A 13304-nucleotide genomic window follows, 5' to 3' on the forward strand; every position below is an offset into this window, starting at 1 on the left:
AGAGTTCAAATAGATCCACTTCCATTTTGTTCTTGGTTTTCTGTGGACACGATAATGCTATCTCTTGACTATTGCAACAGTTTATTCACTATGTTTGGATAACGTTATGGGAGCGTAGGCCGGGGCTGTTCCTAATGCGCCAGGGAGTGGGGTTGAATCACGTTCCCAAAACTGTTGAGGGTGGGCAACAGGCACTCTGCAAGTTGGGGGTGGCGGGTGGTTTTGTACCCGTTGTGCAGGGAGGCAGGGTGGGGGGGTGGGTTTTGAGTTTGGGGGGGGTTGTTTTTTTTCGGTGTTTTGTTTTTTGTACTTGCACAATGTTATTATTTGTTTTCCCTTTCATCAATGGGTCTAATAGTTCTATGCACGTATTCACTACTATGGTATCGTCATGGGGAACACTGGGGTTACTTAGAGGTGTGTTCACTGGTCCACTCGTGGACCCTACTGCTACCCGGTCTGTCTCATTGCCTCACTGCATGCTCGCCCGCTTCCACCGCCCCTGTGGCACAGTCATGAGCCTGTCTTCTAAGTCCGGACTCTATGTCGTCCACACATTTTTACACACATGGTACCACACTTAGTTCTTAAACTCCTTACATGGAATGTCAATGGCCTGGGAGACCAGATTAAGCGGGGAATAGTACTGCAATACCTGAAGCGAGAGGCACAGGACATTGTCCTACTCCAGGAGACACACTTGGTCGGTAACTCCTGTGGGGCACTGAATAGGTGGGGGTATCGATTGGTCGCTCACTCAGGGTTTACCTCAGGTTCACTGGGGGCTGGAGTGCCCCTCTGCAAGGGATGTCCGTATATGATACACAAGGCTTGGACGGATGAACAGGGTAGATATGTAGCACTTTCTGGCACCTGGGAGGTACAGACTATCAACGTCATATCCATATATGTCCCCCCTGGATTACAGCGTCCTGCGTTGCTGGACATTGGAGCGCTCATACTTGACTTGCCATTTGGGTTATTGGTGTTGGGGGAAGACTTCAATCTTGCAGTTGACAGCTCAAGGGATCGCCTCCCACCCCGTAGGGACTGACTGAGTTCTCGTCCGCTATGGGTTTGGTGGATATCTGACGATGGCAAAAAAAAAAAAATAATAATAATTTATAGTAGACCTGTGCCATATTGAAAGCCAGAGGAGAATTGGGGCCAATCTAATGGAGTCAGCTATATAAGGCAGCCCCAATTCACTGTGTAGGATAAAGTTGGAGAAGGATTGGGGAAGCGACACCCTATTTTTTTTAAAAAGGTGTCTTCAAGTTTTTGAAGTCTCTCAATCTTGGCCATCCCCCAAACTCCCGCTCCATACGTTACCGTTGCCTTTGCAGCGTAAAACTTTTTTGATGGGGTCCAGGGGGCTTGTACCCAACTTTTTGGCAAAACCCTTGATAGCTTGGAGACTTCTTTCCATACCAAGGGCTCTGGCACTTACCAGGTTTTCCCAGGAACGATTTTTATCAAATAAAACACCAGGTATGGAAACAAATCTACTACCTCGATTTTCTTTGTTCCCAGATGGAAGCAGGGAGGTTTCGAAGCTCCAGCTATGATAATAAAAGATTTTGACTCATTCACCCTTAGATCTAGTGAGGTCATGAATAAGGCATACGTTATCAGGCCTTGCAGGGCCACCCCAGTCCTAGAAATTAGCACAGCATCGTCAGCATATGCTAATATTGGAAGGGGAGTGCTGTCAAAGATGGGCACGTTCTGGGGGGGTCAGTCAGGGCGGCCCCAACCCCATTTTTTGTAGATGGAAAAAAGAAAAGGGGCGAGCACACATCCCTGCCTGACTCCTTTCTCAATCTTGAATGGACGAATGCATTCCCCATTGACGCTATATCTAACACAGGCTGTGGCGTTTGCATATAGCTGACAGATGAACAGTAGTATTGGGGGATCAATCCCCATCTCCTCCATCATGGACCACAGCCTGTAATGGGAGACACAGACAAAGGCCGCTGTCAAGTCCATGAAGGCCAATTAGATCTTCCCGCCTTTCCCTTTGGTATATTTATCAATACATAATAAGTTGAGGCATTGGTCAACTGTTCCCTTCCCCTTCTGGAAACCATATTGGGCCTGCATCCGGATGGTATGATCTTGGGCCCAGACCTCTAGCCTAGCTAATAAGATACGACCCATGAGCTTGGCCGTGGTGTCCACTAGGGAGATGGGTCTGTAGTTCTTCGGGCTACTTCTATCCCCTTTCTTGTAAATCGGGACTATTATACTGTTCTTCCAGGATGGAGGGGGACCCTCTATCAATATACTGTTAAATACGTTTGTCAGTAGAGGGGCCCACAGCTCATAATTATCTTGAAAAAAATCAGTCGGCGCCCCATCTGGGCCCAACGCCTTACCAGGGATGCAGGCCTTCAGCCCTTTTATAACTTTACCAAGGAAAACATTCAGGGGAACCTTGCGAATGGTGGATTGCCTCAGCAGGCGTGGTTGCCTGGGGGTTATCGTGACCAAATATGCCTTCAAAATATCCCACCCAGGGCGTGGCTTGGCGAGCCAGCATGGCGGACGGCTTTTAGGTGAGCTCCGTCCAGCCCGCCACATATCCTATGATTATCCTGCTCCCCTGGCCGAGTTTCCCATCGCCAGACACGGCGGAGGCTTGGTGATCGCGGCGCTCCTGTTTCCCGCGCTCCGGGACCGAGAGCGGCGCCTGGAGGCTGAGACGGGTCCGGTGCGGAGTTGGGGCCTAGCGGCGATGTGAGAGCCGCGGCCTCGATTGCAGGCTGGTGGACGAGTCCTGCGTTTGGCGGCGGCTGCAGAGTGGCCGGGAGAGCCCCGGCGAGCAGAGGCAACCTGTGTTCCTGGTCGGCGGGCCTCCCCCCCTCCCCGGGATAGACTGGTAGCAGGTCCGAGGGACGACGGACGTTGTGGAGCGCACCAGCGCTTGCGGCAGTGGTCGCCATTTTGGACCCGCGCCGGGGGAGCTCCTGGGCCCGCGTGGTGTCCGAGGTCTACGGGCTGAGGGTCGTGGCCCCCACACGCTGCAGAGTTGGCCCAGGCGGGCCTGGCACCTGAAGTTGAGCCTGGGAGACGGAGGCAGCAGAGACTTGCGGGTGAACCCTCGCCCTGCGCGTCGGCCCACCGGGACCTCCTGCGACTACGCCTGGGGACGGCAGTCGAGTCGGTCTGCGGCGCCAGTGGAAGAACTGCAGGGTGAGTGTTTTGCTCCCTGTGGCTGGGGTGTCGGGGCTTCCCCACCCAGCCCCCCCCTCACTGACCTGTGATCGCCTGGGGGTTCGGCGGTGCTGTTGGCCCGCGTGGGGGGTGCAGGAGGGTGGCCGGGAGGACCGCAGCGCTTCGGGGATAGCCTGGAGGCATATCCTGTCTGTTCCCCCGGGTGTGCACTGGACCCGGCGTGGGACCTAGTGAAGTCTAAGGCCCGGGAAGCATGGTTGCACCGGGGCCTACGTGGTGACTCTGGGGTGTCCCTGGGGGGCCCTTGCCGCCCGTGAGTCTTGGAGAGGCATAGACGCCTGCCCGCTGCGAGACGTGAAGTGGGGCCGCTGGCTCCGCGCTGGCTGGAGCCGCTTGGCTGGGGCCCCCGAACGGCCGCCTCGGCAGTCAAATCGAGCTGCGCGGCCCGGAACTGGTCTGCGGGGTTGGACTGCGCCACACACGGGGGCCCGGCGGGGGACACCAGAGCAGCTCTTCTAGAGGGACGAAGGACTGTGGGGATCCGCCTGCCTCACCATGACAAGGGACAAACCTGGCGGAGGGCCTTCTAAACAGAGCACGCTAGATAAATATGCGGTGGGCTCCGATGTAATGCTGCTACGCCAGGACCTGCGCAATGCTGTGGCACGTATCACCGAGGCCGAGACGCGGGTCTCTGGGGTAGAAGACGTGGTGACTACCCTGCAGCAACGAGTGGTGGCCCTGGAGACTACCCAGAGGGGCCTGGCATCTAGGGTTGAGGACACGGAGGGTCGGGCCCGACGCAACAACCTCCGCTTTGTTGGCTTTCCGGAGGGCTGCGAGTCTGGGAATATGGAGGAGTTTCTCACTCAGTGGCTGGAGGGTTGGCTACCTGCCGGCTCCTTGTCCAATTGCTTTGTGGTGGAGAGGGCGCATAGAGCCCTGATGCAGAAGCCTCCCACCCCGCCCCCCCCCCCCCTCCCGGGGCCAAGCCGCGGCCGGTGATAGCGAAACTGCTCAATTATCATGATCGGGATGTGATCCTCAAGCAAGCCAGAGCCCACGAACCCCTGCAGTTTAATAACGCCCGTATCCTCATATTCCCGGACTATACCAAAGAAACTCAGCAACTGCGGCACTCTTTCCCTGCGGCTAAGGCCCGTCTACGGGAGCTCAAGCTTCCCTATGCTTTGCTCTATCCGGCCCGGCTGCGGGTCGCCTACCGCTCCCGCACGTTCTTCTTTGACTCTCCGGAGGAGGTGTTCACTTGGACGGATGAGACGGTGCGACTGCGTCCTCACTCTCCACCGGGGAAGGAATCTGACTCTTCCTCGAGCGGGGTGGCCCGTGGCGGGCCTGGTGGCCGGGTAAAGAAGTCTCGCCGCTCGAGGTCCAGAAGGCGGTCCAGGTCTGGGGGTGCGCATACGGGCGGGGGGGTCGGCATTGGAACAGGTGACGCCAGCGGACTGATTCTCTTTTATATGTATGGTCATGCCTCTTGGACAGCTATATTCTGTGGCCAGGGGAGCTCTGTTTGGGCTGCCATCCTGATTGGTCTTGCCAAGAAGGGATGGAGACTAGGGGTTAATGGACTGTAGTTTGGGGATCCATTGGTGGGCTTGGGGTGGTACCCCCTGTTGGGGTCTGCTGGCACTGCCTGCCGCGACAGGTACTTCTCTGTTCTTGAGGTACGGGGTTGGGGGAGGGGGTTGTAGGGGTTGCATTGGGAATTGTTGCTGTTTTCTTATCGCACTGTCTTATCGTGGTTTGGGGTCGCCCTGCGGGACCTGTCCTGGACAGCTGGGACTCGTCTGGCTTCTGATGCTTTGCCATAGCCGTCGACACGGGTAGATTGCTGGGTCCCTCGGGGTCCCTGCGTATTTTGAGTTGGAATATCAGAGGTGTGCTGGATAAGATCAAGCGTGGCGCTATCCTTAAGCAGGCCAAACGCGCAGGGGCAGATATCCTGATGCTCCAGGAGACACACCTTATGGGGACGAAGGCGCTGTGCTTTCAACGGTTTGGCTATGCGCAGGTGTTCCATGCAGGCTTTGTGCGGGGTTCATGAGGAGTGGCGGTGCTGGTCCATAGGCGAGTTCCCTACAATCATGTAAAAACGTGGAATGATACACAGGGTAGATATCTCTTTTTGCAAGGGGAGTTGTGGGGTGAACCTGTGATCTTTGGGAGCGTGTACGCCCCGCCGCCGCTGTCCTGGAGCTTTGTTGAGAAGCTGATGATTGTATGGGCGGATATACCGAAGGGACTAGCGGTGGTGGGGGGCGACTGGAACGACGTGCCGGATCTAGCCCTTGACAGGCGGAGGCCCGATGGCGCCCCGGCCGGGGGCAGTTCCACCAAACTTCATTCCCTCATGATAGGTCAAGAATGGGATGACCCGTGGCGCCGGTTGCATGGCAGGTCCCCGGGATTCACATACTGTTCGGCGGTCCAGGACTCCCTCTTCCGTATTGATTGTATCTTTGTGTCTCGGGACGACACGGGCAGGGTGGTGGCCGCGGATATGCTCCCCAGGGGGCTTTCGGACCACTCGCCGGTGGCTGTTACGCTGCGTGTCGGCCCTAAGCAAGGACCATTCCGATGGCGTCTCTCTGTCTGGAACCTCCAACAAGCAAAATACAGGGCACACATGGGAGACGCCTTAGATCACTATCTGCGGCGTAACGTGGGGACGGTATCGACGGCGGCGTCCCTGTGGGAGGCGATGAAGCCCACGCTCCGTGGGGTTGATATCTCCTACTGTGCCTCAGCACGCAGGGCCCGTAGAGACTCACTTGCGCGGGCTGAGGCGAAGATCTTGGAACTGGAGGAGCGCAGTGGAGGCCGGGCGGGGACGACCGATCCGCCGCCAATTGTTGCTGGCGCAGCAGGAGCTCTCCTCCCTGTTGCTGGATGAGGCCCATCAGGCGTGGTTGGCAACCCGCAGCAGAATTTACCAGTGGGGGGACAAATCAAGCAAACTCCTGCATAGACTGTGCCAAGGGGCGACGAGGCCCCTTGCTCTCCCGGGTGTCGTTGGGCCTGATGGAGTGCCGATTTCGGACCCGTTGGCAATCGCTGAGAGCTTTGCGGAATATTATGCGGACCTCTATGCGCCCCGAGACTGTTTGGCCGGCAGAGGTTATTGCCCGGTTCCTGGATGACCTTCCACCCAAGGCCCTGACGGATGAAGAGAGTGCGGATCTTGATCATCCGTTCACGGGGACGAACTAAACTCCGCTCTTCAGGAGCTGCAGTCTGGTAAGGCGCCGGGTCCCAACGGATTCCCGAACTAATTTTTTAAGAGATACTCCCAGCAGCTCGGCCCTCGTTTTTGCAGGGTGGTAGAAGAGGCCAGGGAGGTGGGTAGCCTGTCCAGAGATTGGCGGCAAGCGGAGGTGGTGGTATTTCATAAACCCGGCCGGCCCCCTGAGCATCATGCCTCGTATCGCCCCATCTCCCTTCTCAACGTGGAGGCTAAGGTCTTGGCGAAGGCGCTCGCTAATCGCCTCCGTCCCCACATTTCGGGGCGACCCGCCACAACAGACGCAGGGCACATGCGGCTATAGCGGCTGCGGGCCGCTTGGGAGTACATGCGGCATTATTACTTGCGGATATGGATTGGGCCTTCGATTCCTTGAGCTGGACATATTTGTTTGCCCTCCTACGCCGATTAAATCTAGGGCCTCGTTTTCTCTCCTATCTGACTTTACTCTACACTGACATTACAGCGTCTGTGCGAGTGGCGGGCTGTGTCTCCTCTGTCTTCCCTATTGGTCGCGGCACTAGGCAGGGGTGCCCTCTGTCGCCCTATTTGTTCGCCCTGGCGGATGGCCTGTCAGATCGTATTGCCCTCTATGCCGACGATGTGCTATTCTTTCTTACGCAACTAGATAGGACTGGCCCGCGGCTGCTACGCATTATGCAGGTGTTTGGGGAAACTACTGGCCTGCATATGAACAAGCGCGAAGTCTACCATTTTGGTCCTGGGAAGCGGGGCAGGTCCGGGTGCTTGGGCGTCTGCGGTGCAGGTGGCGAGTGGAGGGTTGAAATATTTGGGAGTGTTCCTGGTCGACGTTAGGTCGACCTCGTGGGAGGGGAACCTGGTGCCGGTGTGGAACAGGGTGCGGGATGATGTTTGTACTTGGTCCCACATGCCTCTCTCCATATATGGCCGCTCGGCCATCTTCAAAATGGTTGCCCTGCCTCAGATGCTATACCAACTGCAAAATCATCCATATCCTATTCCCATGGGCTGGTTCCGCCAAGTCAATGCAATACTGGGTCAGTTCCTTTGGGGCGGAGGGTTTGTGAGGGTGGCGTATCGTACATGTTTTAAGTCTACATTTTGTGGGGGACTCGCCACCTCAGATATTCTCTCCTACTATATGGCATTCCACCTGCTGGTCCTGAATGAATGGTGGTATGGCGACAGGTCGGATCTGGCGTATAGCCTTGAGCGCCGCCTAATGGGGGATCATTCGCTACATACACTCCTCTATTCTGCACCGTTGCGACGTTTACTACCGAGTGTGACGCAACTGGTCTTTCAGATTTGGAGACAGGCGCTGCGGAGGATGGGTTGGTGGAATCGCCTAACTGGGGAGACGCCACTATGGAGAAATGGAGGTCTGCCGCAATTGGCGCCCCTGCCCGGATTCCAGGACTGGGATGCGATAGGGATCTCCACTTTGGAGGACGTCATGAGGGGGCCTATTCTGAAATCCTTCCAGGAGCTACAGAAGGACTTTCATATGCCGCGTACTCAATTCTTTAAATATCTGCAGTTCCGACATGCCCTTTCCCCCAGTCTGGTGGGTCTGGAGGAGTTGGACGATTTTAGTCCAATTGAGACAAAGGTGTTCATGGGAGACCTACGAGACCATAAGATTTCGAGAATATACCAGTCCCTGGTAACTCACTGCTCCCCGTCTCTGCAGCATCTCCGTGGGGCTTGGGAGGAGGATGTGGGTCAGCTGGTGGACTAGGACTGGACGGAGGCCCTGGCCTCTCCGCGTGGGGCGGCTGTCGCCGTGAGCCTTAGACTCATACAGTTTAAATATCTGCACAGAGTTTATTTTACCAGAGTTAGGTTGTATAAGGCGGGCCTGGTGGCCTCTCCGCATTGCCTCCGCTGTCTGCGTGCAGAGGGGACGCTGTTACACACGGTGGGTATGGGATTGCTCTGTATTAACTAGGTTCTGGCGGGGGGTACTGACATGCCTTTCAGAGGTGCTGGTTTGGGATCTCCCACGGTCCCCTAAATTGGTGCTCCTGCATGTGATGGATGATATAGGGGGCAATGTCTATAAGCGCCATCTGATGCTCCTGGGTTTTACGCTTGCCAAGCAAGATATAGCGAGGGCTTGGAAGGATACAGTCGCACCCTCAATATCTGTCTGGAAGGCCGGTCTAGATTTTTGTATGGGACTAGAGGCCCCCATCTATGTGGCACGGGGCTGGCCTCGAAAGCATTATAAAATCTGGAAGCGCTGGGCGGACTACAGGGGACTGGAATTAGAGCCTATTCCAGAGGAATAATTGTGTGGGCGGTGGACCATCTCCTCCCGGTTTCAAAGGGGCATGTCACACTGGTGTATCGGGTGCAGCGGGGTCTTAGGGCCATGGTTCATAGAGAGAACAGAATAGTAGTCGTGAATAGATCTGCTGCCTTGACTCGATGGACAGTGCGATGGGTGGGGGGGTGGGGTGGGGCATGGTTTTATGTTCATTTAAGTGGGGGGACTGCCTTGGTTCTGCATGTCTCTTTTGTAATCTTCATAAGATATCTCATGAGAAAAATGTCAAAGCTGGTATGTTGTCTCTTGATGCGGTTGAAGTCTCTGGGTCACAGAGCTTTGCTGAATTTGTATTTGACGAATAAAATTTGTTTACAAAAAAAAAAAATATCCCACCCAGGCATCCTCACTCACTTGCACATCCAAGGATGGATCTTTGGGGTCTTTAAAGTAGGGAGCATTTATAACTTTCCAGAAGTCTCTACTGCTCCCCAAATTTGTGGCTTGCTGTAATTCGTCCCAAGCTTCATCCCTAATTTCCTTCACTTTCCCTTCTAGCAATCTTATAATCCCTTTGTAGCCTACTTATCTTTACTGGATCTCTCAGCTGCGATTTTAGGGCATTAACCAGCGCTCTTCTAGCATGCAAGCTTGGTGAGTTGAACCACCCTCTTGCCATTTGGCCCCTTGCACTGGTGGGTCGAGTGAGTGCTTCCTTTACTTTTTCTAGCAAAATTCTAAACTGGGACACTAGTAGTGCTGGAGCAGACTCTCTCGATAAACAAAGTAGGATATTGTCCCTTACTTGTGCTGTAAGTGCATGTGCCAAATTCAGCTTAACCACCTGCGCCCACTTAAGCTGGTACCCGTTTTTTCTGGTTAGAGAGATGTTTCTAGTTAACTGTTGTCGATTTTTCTGCTTATACGGGATATTTAGTTGGCTCAATAAAATTGCGTGGTCGCTGTAACATGTGAAGGTGGTTTGTATATGGGCAACTTTCCCCTTAATTTTCGAGGCAACTAAAATAAAGTCAATAGTGGACTCATAGCTAGAGTTCCCAAATGTTTTCTCTAAGCTTCCCCTTTCTCTATTGTTTGATATTCCCAAGTCTCTTTGAATAAGAAGTTTTTTGAGACTATCACCATTGTCATTATGCGTGAAGTTGAGAAGGGAGTTGCCATCATTGTCGGTAAGCCTGCACACCATGACCTTTTTCTACTTACAGAGGTGAGCATTGAAGTCCCCCACCCAGATAATATTTACGGGGCCCTTTCTTGAGGAAGAATTTATTTTATCTAATTCTCCGTTTAGTTCCTCCACCACTAACTTCCTGTGACTCCCAGTTTCATTATTATAAAAGTGAATTAAAAGCCTAGTGCTGTCATCTAAGACCTCAAAAAGAATCAGGTGGAAGTGTTTATTTTGAGGTCCTACCATCCTTAATTGTAGGGGAAAGGTATTAGATATTAAAGTTAATAACCCTCCCTTCGCTCTGCCCGACGTGGACTCGACTGCAGGTGTGTGGAATGACCGGCTACCCGCAACAAAGACAGACTCCAAAGTCCAGGTTTCTTGCAAACATATGGTCTCAATGGGATGCCAAAGATTATGCCACTCTTCTTTCCCTAACTTTGAATGCATTCCAGCTATGTTCCAAGCAGCTAGTTTGAACTCACTAATAACTGTCACACTTGTAAGCCGAGTGTTCTCGGGACTCATCAGACTCCCTTGGCTTATGGGGGCTGGAATAGCTGGAATATCTGGCTCTGGGTCATTTGTGCTCTCATGGAGTGGACGAGTTGTTGGAGTTAGTCAGTCACAGGTCTCCAGATCTGAGAGAGGTGCAAATCTATTTTAAAGCCCCACCCCCATAATGCTGTTGTGAACCCCCCTATAACTTGGGTAGTGGCCTTGATTTTGGCTCTGATCTCTGTGCTGTTCACTTCCCCGTATTAATCCCTGCATGCAAAAATACTCAAAGGATAAGGGTATGATCTGGGTACACCTAGGTGGCATTTTCTGGCGGTTACTTAAGAGTGCTGCCTACATATCCGTTGTTGAAATTCACCACCACACAGTCACCCTCGATAGATTTGGTGGATCTGCCCACCCAGCCCACTCTCTGTGCCATGATGATCTCCCAATTAAGTTAATAGTTCCTCATTTCTTTGTCCATTAAGTGTTGCGAAAGCCGATGCAAACACTTATCCATTAATTGAGGGGTGGATTCAGTCTGCTTGTCCCGTAAAGGTGGTACATTTGGCAGGACCAAAACTAAAGGAGAGGCAGCAGGCGGGGAGGTGAAGAACTTGTTGTGCTTGATGAACTTTGTTGTCGACTCCTTCCCTTGAACTATCATAATGCTGATTTGCCTGGGGATCCCATCCGCACCCCCGCAGGACTTGGTAGCCTGTTGTGCCCCGCCCATTAAACCTATATTATGAAGAACAAGGGGACCCAATTACAATCGGTCAGGGATCTTGGGTAGTTAGGTATTTCTAAAGACAGTGGTCCCTAGACAGAAAATTAAATGAAGTAAACAAATCAATATAGACCCAATCAGTGCTGTATTTTAAGGCCTTCCAGCCGGACAGATTTTTAATATACAATCAGATAATTATATAATAAGAAAAAACAATTTAAGTGGGACACAAGCCTGCATCCGACTATATGAAAAGGGACAAACAACATAAAGCAGGAGGCTCAGGCAAAGCAAACTGTTTGTTTAAAAACCACATTGATCGAACAAACAAATTATAGAGAAGACACCTTTACACAAAATAAGTAACAATGAGAGAGTGTATAAGGTGTGCAAAGTGTCGATGACGTTTCGATCCTTAAAGGAACATACAAGGATCATCATCAGGACATTAGAATATTATGCCTGCATACATATGCCTGCAATGGCTATCAAGGCGAAGGATTCAAGACTGAATGAATGGGTATGGGAGGAGCTGCATGTACAGTCTCAAAATCGTATCCGTGATAGATCGAAATTAGATGGTGCTATGCGGACGATGTACAAAGGCGCTGTGAGAGTGGGATCAGGTAGAGGTTAACTCCGTACGTGGAGTAAGGGATGTGTTGCTGAAATAAGCGAAGTTTCTGGCGGTTAAAGGCTAAGATGAAGCCTGATCAGCGATAGAATGTTCAGTCCGAGGAAATTGGTATCTCACAGCGGGGACGTCCTACTCCATGGCGAATACAGGGGTAATCTTGAAGAGTTGGGCTCCCCGCCAATAGGCTGGCATATAGCAGCTGTTGTGAGTGGATTACTGGGCAGTGTGGCAAGAGTTGGAGCAATTTGCGGGCAATGCAATGAGGTTGGCCTACGCAACCCTGAGTTTTTTACTGGCCTGGTGTATTGTTTTTTCCCTAGTGGCACTAGCGGGAACCCTCTCTTCAGGCGGGTGCTCTGTCGGACAAAGGAGCAGGGTGTTTGTAGCCTCAAGAGCGGCTAGGCGCTCCCTGATGACTGTCAGCTTAGTTAGAATTGGTTCCAGCAAAGAAGACATCGGTTTAGTGAGTCCAGACCAAAATGCATCGTCCATTGATCCAGATGGAGGTACTGTGCTTACACTGGGTGGGGATAAGAGAGACTCTGAGGATGTCTTAGCATTTCCACGTTTAGGTTTCTGGGGACGATTTGGAATAATTGGCTTCGGCTTAGGCTTCACCATCGGACCACCCCTTTGTCGTTTGGGAGGGGGTTTGTGACAGGGGTCAATACTTGTGGAAAAATCAGCCCCCCTGTTTGGCACATCAGGGGTAGTCGGTAAAAATGACAACATTTCCACCCCAGTGCTGGGTAGGCTGGGAGATAGAGTAATTAGTTCTGATTGGCTACAGCAAGATTCCTCAATTGTACACCCTGTTCAGCAGTTTTGCGCGAGCATAAGGAGATCTAAGGACAAATGCCTCTGTGTAAGTTCGATTTCATGTGTGAGTACACTTGCCTCTCTGGATAAAAAGGCATCCAATGTGGCAACTGGCCCCCGCCCGTTTTGTCCATATTTACTTTCCTCTTCACTATGATACCCGGAAAGAATGAATCACAGTACCTTTAGTTAGATCCTGGGCATTAGAGAATGGGCCCAGCCTCTTCCGGGGTCTGACGGGCGTGGACTGGCCTGCCCTTGGCCCGGGTGCACCGCGGCTCGGAGCACTCCTTATCAAGCGCGTCCTCGTGCTATGCCTGTCGAGAAGTGTATTCTTCACTAGCGTAGCCCCCAGCACACCAACAAGCCCAGGGAAAAGGAGCTACAAGCGCCGCTGGTCGGCGCACTCCTTATCAAGCGCGTCCTCGCACTATGCCCGTCGGGAAGTGTAGTCTTCTCTGGCGTGGCCCCCAGCACACCAACAAGCCCAGGGAAAAGCAGCTACAAGTGCCGCGGGTCGGCGCACTCCTTATCAAGCGCGTCCTCGCTCTATGCCCGTAGGGAAGTGTAGTCTTCTCTGGTTTGGCCCCCAGCACACCAACAAGCCCTGGGAAAAACAGTAATCCGCCTCAATTATGGACCGGCCATCGAAAAGCTCACAACTCAGTTTAAACGGTGGGTTAAACGTCCTCTCTCCAGGATTGCCATTATAAAAATGGTGGTTCT

The 13304-nt window shown here is 52.8% G+C and overlaps 2 protein-coding genes across 8 annotated transcripts in view; one reads left to right on the forward strand and one right to left on the reverse strand.

Annotated features, from left to right (window-relative positions):
• LOC146822122 (uncharacterized) overlaps nt 1-13055 on the reverse strand; it is a 517517-nt gene extending 504462 nt beyond the window's left edge. The window contains exon 1 of the transcript XR_014963236.1: nt 12762-13055. The gene's annotated coding sequence lies outside the window, so the exon portion shown is untranslated. The remainder of the gene's footprint in view (nt 1-12761) is intronic.
• MAPRE3 (microtubule associated protein RP/EB family member 3) overlaps nt 1-13304 on the forward strand; it is a 767705-nt gene that overhangs the window by 472276 nt on the left and 282125 nt on the right. The window lies entirely within an intron of this gene.

This window comes from Triturus cristatus, chromosome 6 (assembly GCF_964204655.1).
Source record: "Triturus cristatus chromosome 6, aTriCri1.1, whole genome shotgun sequence".
Lineage (NCBI taxonomy): Eukaryota > Metazoa > Chordata > Amphibia > Caudata > Salamandridae > Triturus > Triturus cristatus.